The 9,247-nt window shown below is 38.2% G+C and overlaps 1 pseudogene; it reads left to right on the plus strand.

The window, feature by feature from the left end:
• The first annotated feature begins 6,657 nt into the window (after positions 1 to 6,657).
• On the plus strand, positions 6,658 to 7,762 carry LOC123327712 (annotated as a pseudogene).
• Positions 7,763 to 9,247: the final 1,485 nt, after the last annotated feature.

Below are 9,247 nucleotides of genomic sequence, written 5' to 3' on the forward strand. Positions count from 1 at the left end.
GTCAAGAGGAGAAAATTTTGAAATTTTTTAGTCTCCCAAATTGTTTAAATATGACTATAGATCTTTTTTGATTTATGATAGAGTTATATCCTGATATCCTGGAGAAGGAAATGGCAACCCACTCCAGTACTCTGGCCTGGAAAATCCCATGGACAGAGGAGCCTGGTAGGCTACAGTCCATGGGATTGCAAAGAGTCAGACACGACTGAGTAACTTCACTTTCACTTACACTATATCCTGATAAACTCATTGCAAGTTGAAAATATCAGAAGCCAAAAATGTATCTAATATGACTAACCCACCAAACACCATAGCTTGGCCTAGCCCATCTTAAATGTACATTTACATTAGCCGACAAGTCAGGCAAAATCATCTAACACAAAGTCTGTTTTATGATAAAGTATCAAATATCTGGCTACTGCACTAAAAGTGAAAAACAGAATGGTGGTAAGGGGACAGAAGTGTTGCAAATGTACCTGTTGCTCACCCCTTGTGTCACATAGCTGACTGGGAGCTGTGGCTCACTACCACTGCCCAGCATGGGGAGAAAGTGTCCTACCTCACTTCGTTAGCCCAGGACAAGATCAAAACTCAAAACTCAAAGTACAGTTTCTACCTACAGCATACAGCTTTTGAAACATCATACAGTCAAAAAAATCTTCAGTCGAAACATCCTACATTGGGGACCATCTGTAGTAGGATGAACTACTATTACTTTTAATGGTAGAGTTCACAGTATGCATTTACTATGATAATTTGCAAGTACACTAGACAGCCCATTCAAGTAATTATTAGAAAAAAGTAACAGTGCCCCTTGGGATATATTGCAAGACAAAGTAAAAGAGTTTGTTCTGGATTGAAGAAGGTACAACTCTTACCTCCTTCTTCCTATCTGACTGTAACTTTTGTTAGATAATAGAACAAAGGGAAGTTAAAACTTGATGAATGGAAAACAAAATATAGAGGTCATTATATATTTTATAAAAATAAGTGTAAGTTTCAAACAATGAATAATCATGCATTATGACAACTGATTCAAGACAAGGGAAACAAATGATAACTGAAAATGGCATATACACTTATCAAGTACTAACTATACTTTAAAGAGCATGTTTCCATGGATTGCGATGTTAACATGAGTCACAAGACTAACTTTTTCTTAAGACTCACTTATTTTTAAACACATTTTTTTTTTTACTATTTTTCCTTCTAAATAAGAAACCTTACCCTAGATTTCATTAAAATGTTATGCTTTAGGTGATAAATCTTACATTCTGTTTATTCCTGAAATATATATAGAGTTTTCAGAGGCAGTTTCTCCAGCTAAAGAAAAAAAGAGTAAAATCTTACAAAATTTTCAAGGTCTAAAATTTATGAAGAAGGGTAATAAAACCATATGCAAGCTTATAGAGAATAATATTTTATAAAAATTAGAAATTAAATATATTCAAGCATTATAGTTTGAAAACCACTTTAATTTCTATTATACTTAGAATGGATAAATTAAAGTCCATGGGTTAAAAAAAAATGGCCCACTGTATGTTCTTGGAAATGCAGTATTTTTGTAACATAGTTATGCTCTTCATTTCTGTATTATCTGTGATTGCTCTTATCCTGTAACTGCAGAGTTTAGTAGTTGTGACAGAGACCATTTGACCTGCAAAGCCTAACATTATTGGATAGGCTACAACAAAACAATGTGCTGATTCCTGTTTTAGACACTTATCACTTGACTTTTATGTTGCTGAATTTAAATGGATTGTAAACAAAATACAACAAATTCTGGTATAACATCCAAAGAACTTTGGATTTATATTTTGCTGATGTTCTGCAATTTTCTTTAGTTTTTCTAGTATTTTCAAAGAAATTCAAAATATTGATTCTACTAATCTCAAAATCACTCAAGTCCTGTGCGTGTGTTTGTGTATATGGTGGTGGTGCTGTTTTCACTAAGTTGTGTCCGACTCTTGTGACCCCCTGGACTGTAATCCACCAGGCTCCTCTGTCCAGGGGATTTCCCAGGCAAGCATATTGGGATGGGTTGCCATTTCCTTCTCCAAGGGATTGTCCCAACCTAGGGATTGAACCCAAATTAAATTTTTTTTGGATATATTTAATTTCTAATTGAATCTGCATTGCAGGCAGATTCTTTACTGACTGAGCCACCAGGCAATCCTATTTCATATATGTATATATTATGCATAAATGTGTATATACATGTCTGAATAGTTCACCTCCATCTCTGTGAAGTATGCTTTTAATATTAAGCGAAAAGGCAGTTAATTTCTTTAACATTTTATTAGGCAGATACCTAAGTTAGCTCCTTCCAATGGCAGGTATTGTTTTGAAAAACTCCCTCTTCTTCTGTAATACAGTTATTCTTTATTTATATTCAAATCATAATCTAAAGCTCATCATTTTAGTTTGGCATTCCCCTAAAGACATGTCTCCTCAATGTGTCTTTATAGGGATTTTGCTTCCAGGATTAAATTTGAGTCCCAAACAGAGCATTTGTGATGTAAAAACAATGTTATGTTTAAACATATTGCAATTTTAAATATAAAACAATCAGCTATTAATATATATTTAATGAATGTATTTATAAATAATATTAATGTATAAATTTAAAAGTAATGCAAGTTATAAATTAGAAGGGTTATTTTGTTGTTTCTAAAGTCTACTTTTTGGGCTGCCTAAGTTTCTTAGGCCACCAGTAAACTTTGAAAATTTTCTTTCAAATCTGTGGAAAGCAAAGAGATGAAAAGGAAACTCCATACCAGCTTATGAAAATGTACTTCTCTGATGATATAATCAGAGCAAATCTATAGACTCTTTCCCTTAATAATTTAAGAGCATTTTAAAATAGGTGTGAAAATATACCTGGAAGAACACAGCCTAAATAGACAAGGATTTAGTACTCAAAACAACATAAAAGTATTACCTGAGAATATTGTTGCAAGTGTTCATCTAACTTTAAGGATGTCCATAAATAAATCTAGAATGGTAACACATCAGAATCATTTTCATGACTTTCAGAGCTGGCAGTCATATACTCATGTCATTCAGTCATCAATTCTCATGTTTCTACCATCAGTGCCGCAGTCTCTGAGGAAGAAGTAATAAGTAGCAATCCTTCTGTTCAAGGGCTTTGCTTCCTAATTAAGAGATAAATCTAAATGAGCATTTGCATAAAACCCCAAAGCATTAGCAAGCGATTTTTAAAATAGCCTTTTAGAGAAATATGCCATGGCAATGGTTTTAAAATATTTTCCTGCTATAACCTAAATATGTTTTATTTAATACCCAGGCATACATACACAGACACACAATCACTCAAATGTCAAGAAACAACATCTATTTTTAGATCTAGTAATGCCAAAGCCTTTGACTCTGTGGATCACAATAAACTGTGGAAAATTCTGAAAGAGATGGGAATACCAGACCACCTGATCTGCCTCTTGAGAAATTTGTATGCAGGTCAGGAAGCAACAGTTAGAACTGGACATGGAACAACAGACTGGTTCCAAATAGGAAAAGGAGTTCGTCAAGGCTGTATATTGTCACCCTGCTTATTTAACTTATATGCAGAGTACATCATGAGAAACAATGGACTGGAAGAAGCACAAGCTGGAATGAAGATTGCCGGGAGAAATATCAGTAACCTCAGATATGAAGACAACACCACCCTTATGGCAGAAAGTGAAGAGGAACTTAAAAGCCTCTTGATGAAAGTGAAAGTGGAGAGTGAAAAAGTTGGCTTAAAGCTCAACATTCAGAAAACAAAGATCATGGCATCCGGTCCCGCCACTTCATGGGAAATAGATGGGGAAACAGTGGAAACAGTGTCAGACTTTATTTTTCTGGGCTCCAAAATCACTACAGATGGTGACTGCAGCCATGAAATTAAAAGACACTTACTCCTTGGAAGGAAAGTTATGACCAACCTAGATAGCATATTGAAAAGCAGAGACATTACTTTGACAACAAAGGTTCGTCTAGTCAAGGCTATGGTTTTTCCTGTGGTCATGTATGGATGTGAGAGTTGGACTGTGAAGAAGGCTGAACATCGAAGAATTGATGCTTTTGAAGTGTGGTGTTGGAGAAGACTCTTGAGAGTCCCTTGGACTGCAAGGAGATCCAACCAGTCCATTCTGAAGGAGATCAGCCCTGGGATTTCTTTGGAAGGAATGATGCTAAAGCCGAAACTCCAATATTTTGGCCACCTCATGCAGAGTTGATTCATCGGAAAAGACCCTGATGCTGGGAGGGATTGGGGGAAGGAGGAGAAGGGGACGACAGAGGATGAGATGGCTGGATGGCATCACTGATGGACGTGAGTCTGAGTGAACTCCAGGAGTTGGTGATGGACAGGGAGGCCTAGCGTGCTGCAATTCATGGGGTCGCAAAGAGTCGGACACGACTGAGCGACTGATCTGATCTAATCTGAATACACTCTATTCTGTTCAAGTTGATGTCATTTTTGGTACAATTGTCAAAAACCTTAAGCTGATAACATGAGTTGTCAATGGGTCATAACCTGCTGTTTGAAGAACAGTGCCCTGAGATTTTTATTAAGGACCTAAATATTTTCAGATAAAGAATTGGCCAATAGCGTATACAAGAAACATAACTGAGTTCAAAGCTGCAAGATCTTGATGAGCCTTGCAGCTCTGCAATGTAATGATTTTATGAGCTATTCTAAGTCAATCTACTTTGGAACCTTAGTTTGTCATCTATAAAAACAAAATAAAATTTTGTCTATCCCACTGAATATAGAATTTTGGAAATAAACAATGATAACAGATATGGAAGCATTTTGTCAACTGTAATGTAACAAAATTTACAATTTATTTTGAATGTTTAAATAACTAGGAATAAACCAGATCACAATATTCAGTTTTTAGAGACTTGAAAGTAGTCTTACAAGAATTTTAACTTCTCAATTTTTATCATTAAAGAAGATATTGTGAAGCAACTAGAGGAAAGCAGTGGTTTCTTCAGTGAATACATGTGAGAGTGTAGAAGTGTGGAACAGAAGCAGGGGCCATGTTGTCATCAGAGGGGCAGTAAAATTTCTCATCTCTAGTAGTGTTAGGGCTGCCATAACAAAGTTCTACAGACTGAGAAGCCTGAACGGCAGATTTTTTTTTTTTTTTTTTTTTTTTACAGTTCTGGAGCCTAGAAGTCTGAGATCAAGGTGATAGGCATGGCTGGTTTCTTCCATGCTCTTTCTCGCTGACTTGTAAATGGCTGTCTTCACCCTGTGTCTTCACATGGTTTTTTCCTGTGTGTGTGTGTTTCCTAATCTCCCATCTTACAAGGACATGAGTAATACTGGATTAGGACCCATCTTAATGATCTTATTTTAACTTTATTACCTCTAAAGGCCATAATTCCAAATATAGTAAAATTCTGAGTTACTGGTGGTTAAGACTTCAACATATGAACTTAGGAGAATACAACTTAGCCTGTTACACCATTTACTTTCTCCTTTGTTATTATTACTTATACTTTGTCATTTAATACCAAGGAAAACATGCTATTTATTTATGCATAATGCTTTGTGTACAACTGAATATCTCATTCGTTTTTTTCAAGGGTTCAAAATATAATTATTTCTGTATTAGAAAAATGGTCATATCTCATTTATAATTTATTAAATTATACTATTTAATAAAATCAATTATTTAACAAAAATCATTCTTTAATGCTTCCTCTTAACAAAAGAAAACATATTTTTAAAAAGGCACAGCAACTTGATTAGTTCCCAATCTTAAAATGGAGGCAGTAGTTGTTTATTTGGAGATAGAGATTTTTTTAAGGAAATTAACATATTCAAAAAGTCAAATGAGGATCAGAGATAAAATATTAATATATTTATATATTGAGAAGTAAATGAAAGATTTTGAATGCTACTAAATTTTGTTTCAAGTTACTTAGTTCCCCAGCTAAGTAAAAACATTTGTTTTCTTTTTTGAAGCATCCTAAGACTAATAAAAATTCATTTTAATTAGCAAGAATACATTGCATTTTCAGCTACAGACACAAATGCATTCCCACAGTTTGAGACCGTATAAAATTGTTATATTCTTATTTATAATTTGCATATTTATAGTAATACAAAACTGCTTTCCTGAGTGCTGCCGGCTTCTCTGCCGCCTCACGGCGGCCACTGGGATTCACCTGAGTTGCACATCAGCTTGTGTGGCCATCCATAACAATCGTGGGCTGGCGTGGTTGCAAATGATGCAGGCGACAGAGTTACTCCAGCTGTTGTTGCTTACTCAAAAAATGAAGATGTTGTTGGATTGGCAGCAAAACAAAGTAGAATAAGAAATATTTCAAACTCAGTAATGAAAATCAAGTAGATCCTTGGCAGAAGACACACAGTGGTTCCAGGTCTCAGCCTTGAAAGAATCTTACTTTTTGTGAAGAAGCCAGTCCCCTTGTTACCAAGCCAGTAAGGCCCTTTGTAGCCCTTGGTCCAGTCCCCATCCTAAGGGACCTCCCAAAGTTGGGCTTCTCTCAGCCCTGGCATCCTGCCTCTTTGCAGCTACTTACAGGTAGCTCCGCCTAACTTACTGCCACAATTATCCTTACACTGCTCCTGTAACTTACATTCCTCTGTGGCCTTCCAGCCAGAAATGCAGTCCTCGGACCTGGCTTCTCAGCAATTAGCACTAGAGAGGGAAGAAGCGGCTGCCTCTTGGATACACTGGAGCACCCAGAAATTCCTCACACCTTCAGGTCAGTACTCTCCTGCCCGGGAGCCTCCTCCAGCTAGCCTTTCTTCCCAGTCTGCCATGGCGACTTCCAATAGATGTGCAGGCTTCCAGTGCTACAGACAGGAGATACGGAGGCTTCTCTCCCCACTAGGCAAGGCGGAGTACATTCAGTGCCTGCAGACCATGAATCACAACGCAGATGTCTATCAAGCCGTATCCAAGCGGATGTAGCAGGAACACTTCTGCCGCACCATGCTTCACTGTTAATGGAGGACGCTTTAACTGTTAAAGTTAATGGAGGACGCTTCTTGGGCCAAGAACAGTGATGAATTTAGCATCCCCTGACACCACGGGGGAGGAGGGGACTAGCATTCTGGGAGCAAAAGGACTCAGGGAGCAGAGCATCAGCCTATTTTGAAAACAGTGAAGCAATCAGATGAGGATTGTCAGCTGAGGGTCAGTGACCAGATGCCAGAAACCAGTGACCTAAAGGTCTCCTGGGATAACTCTTTGGGTGCAGGGTGCTCTCAAGGGACCCCCAGCTACAGCAGCTCCCACCACCTTTACAATGGTGCAGCTGCTCCCTGTCAGAGCAGCCCCGTGACCAGACTGGCTCTGTCTGGTGAGCCCAGCTCCTGCTCCAGCTCTGGCCGAAACATTCATGAGGTGGCCTCAGCACAGCAGCCTCCTCCTCCAGGGCTCCTTTTGTTTCTGGTGGGGATAGGCCTTTGACCAGTGAGCCCCCTCCCAAGTGGCCCCAGTGAAGAAGGTGGTCAGTGGCCAGGACTATTGCAGCTGAGCTGGCAGAAAACAAGAGGTTGACACAAGAATTTTCAAAGCAGGAGCAAGAAAAATTGGACCAGCTGATTGCCATTGGCGAGGAGGCCAGCAGTCAGCAGGACATTGCCAGTGAGCTCCGCAGGGGTGCAGTGGTCATGGTCAGACACTTGGCCACAGCAGTGGAAGAGGCAACTGGGGCTTTCCAGCTGGCACTTGAAAAGTTGCTTCAGAGGTTAATTTCAAACACCAAAAGTTAGGAGCTGATCATGCAAGGGTGTATTTCCTACACTGGCAGAGCCCGGGTCCAACCAACGCCTCCTGATACCCTGGTTCCTTTTCTGTGTCCTCAGAGAAAACAGAGTGGATGGACAGTTAATGTGTGGAGTGGTAGGAACATGTGTGCTAGTGGCTGCTCCCAGGCATCTCTACTATTTGAAAGACCTTTTAGAAATACAAGGGGTGGCCCAGGAGAAGAAGGATGCAGCCAAGTGCACAGAGCTAGCTAGCCCTGGCTTTGTCACTAATAGGAGACACTTTAGTTTACTCTCTACATCAGCCTTCTCAGCTGCTAAACCTACTTACCTCACAGGTTGTTGCGAGGATCAGATGGCTGAAATAGATATGAAAGGGTTTAAAAGCACTATATGCATGTAAGTTATTAAAGCATATGACCTTGGCCGAGAGAAGGCTGGTGTGAGGCACAGTAGTTGACAAGATACAGAATTAGGGTTTTACACCGTGCCTCATTGCTTAAATCTCTACTAGTTTAACTGGACTGCTTCCTGGAATTTACAATCTTCATTTCTTAAAATCTCTCTGTAGTTTATTAGGCTATTGTAGACACAACATGTATTGGTCCCTTTTTATGTTTGCTGTATCTGTGACATACCTACTAGCAACCACTTAATAGTCAAACCATCTTTCCCTCCATTTTACTTGTCCTTAGTCACTTATCTCTATGGATATAATTCAGAACTGATAGGAAGCCACAATCGTGTGTTTTGGTTCATGTTGATAATCTTTGATATCATGAGAAATTGGCTATCTAATAAAACACTACCTATAAGTAAATTCTTTGTATTCCATGTTTAGGTTTTGTTTTTTTTTTTATGTTCATAATTATATAACTTTAGGTTTGGTTTGTCATTTGGACATCATGGAAACAATTTGGATTATAACAGCTTCCCAAATACTTTTAGCTAAACAAACAAACAAAATCCTTTCCTCCTAGTGAATATCACCACATCCATGTAACAAGATTGATTAGATGGGATTTCAACCAACCATCCTGGAAATAGTGAAAAATCCTATTCCTTTACATTAAAAAGCAGTAAGTGCTAGGGAAAAGGTGTCACAGATATTGGGGATTTTTAAAAGATTCTCAACCCAATGATAGGTTCGATTTTCTTGGAGAAAGGGAAGACCACTGAGATTAAATTAGAATCATTTAAAAAACACTGCCATCTTCTGACCATCCAGGTAGGTCTTTGTATAGAGATGTACAGAACACTTTTGCCCAGAAATCCATGGAAGGAGGTGGAGGAGGATCCATCATACAAAAATCTGGATCCTACTCCTGTCAGGCCAATTAGTTTGGAAGCCTATCTCCAACTCTCTATTATGGATGAAAAAAAATCTCTAATATTAAGCTATATATTTTAGAAAAAAATTGTCGTTGTGGATAATGTATAATAATGAGAAAGAATTTCACTATGCCCAGATTGAAATCATTTAACAAATAT

Source organism: Bubalus bubalis, chromosome 10, assembly GCF_019923935.1.
Source record: "Bubalus bubalis isolate 160015118507 breed Murrah chromosome 10, NDDB_SH_1, whole genome shotgun sequence".
NCBI lineage: Eukaryota > Metazoa > Chordata > Mammalia > Artiodactyla > Bovidae > Bubalus > Bubalus bubalis.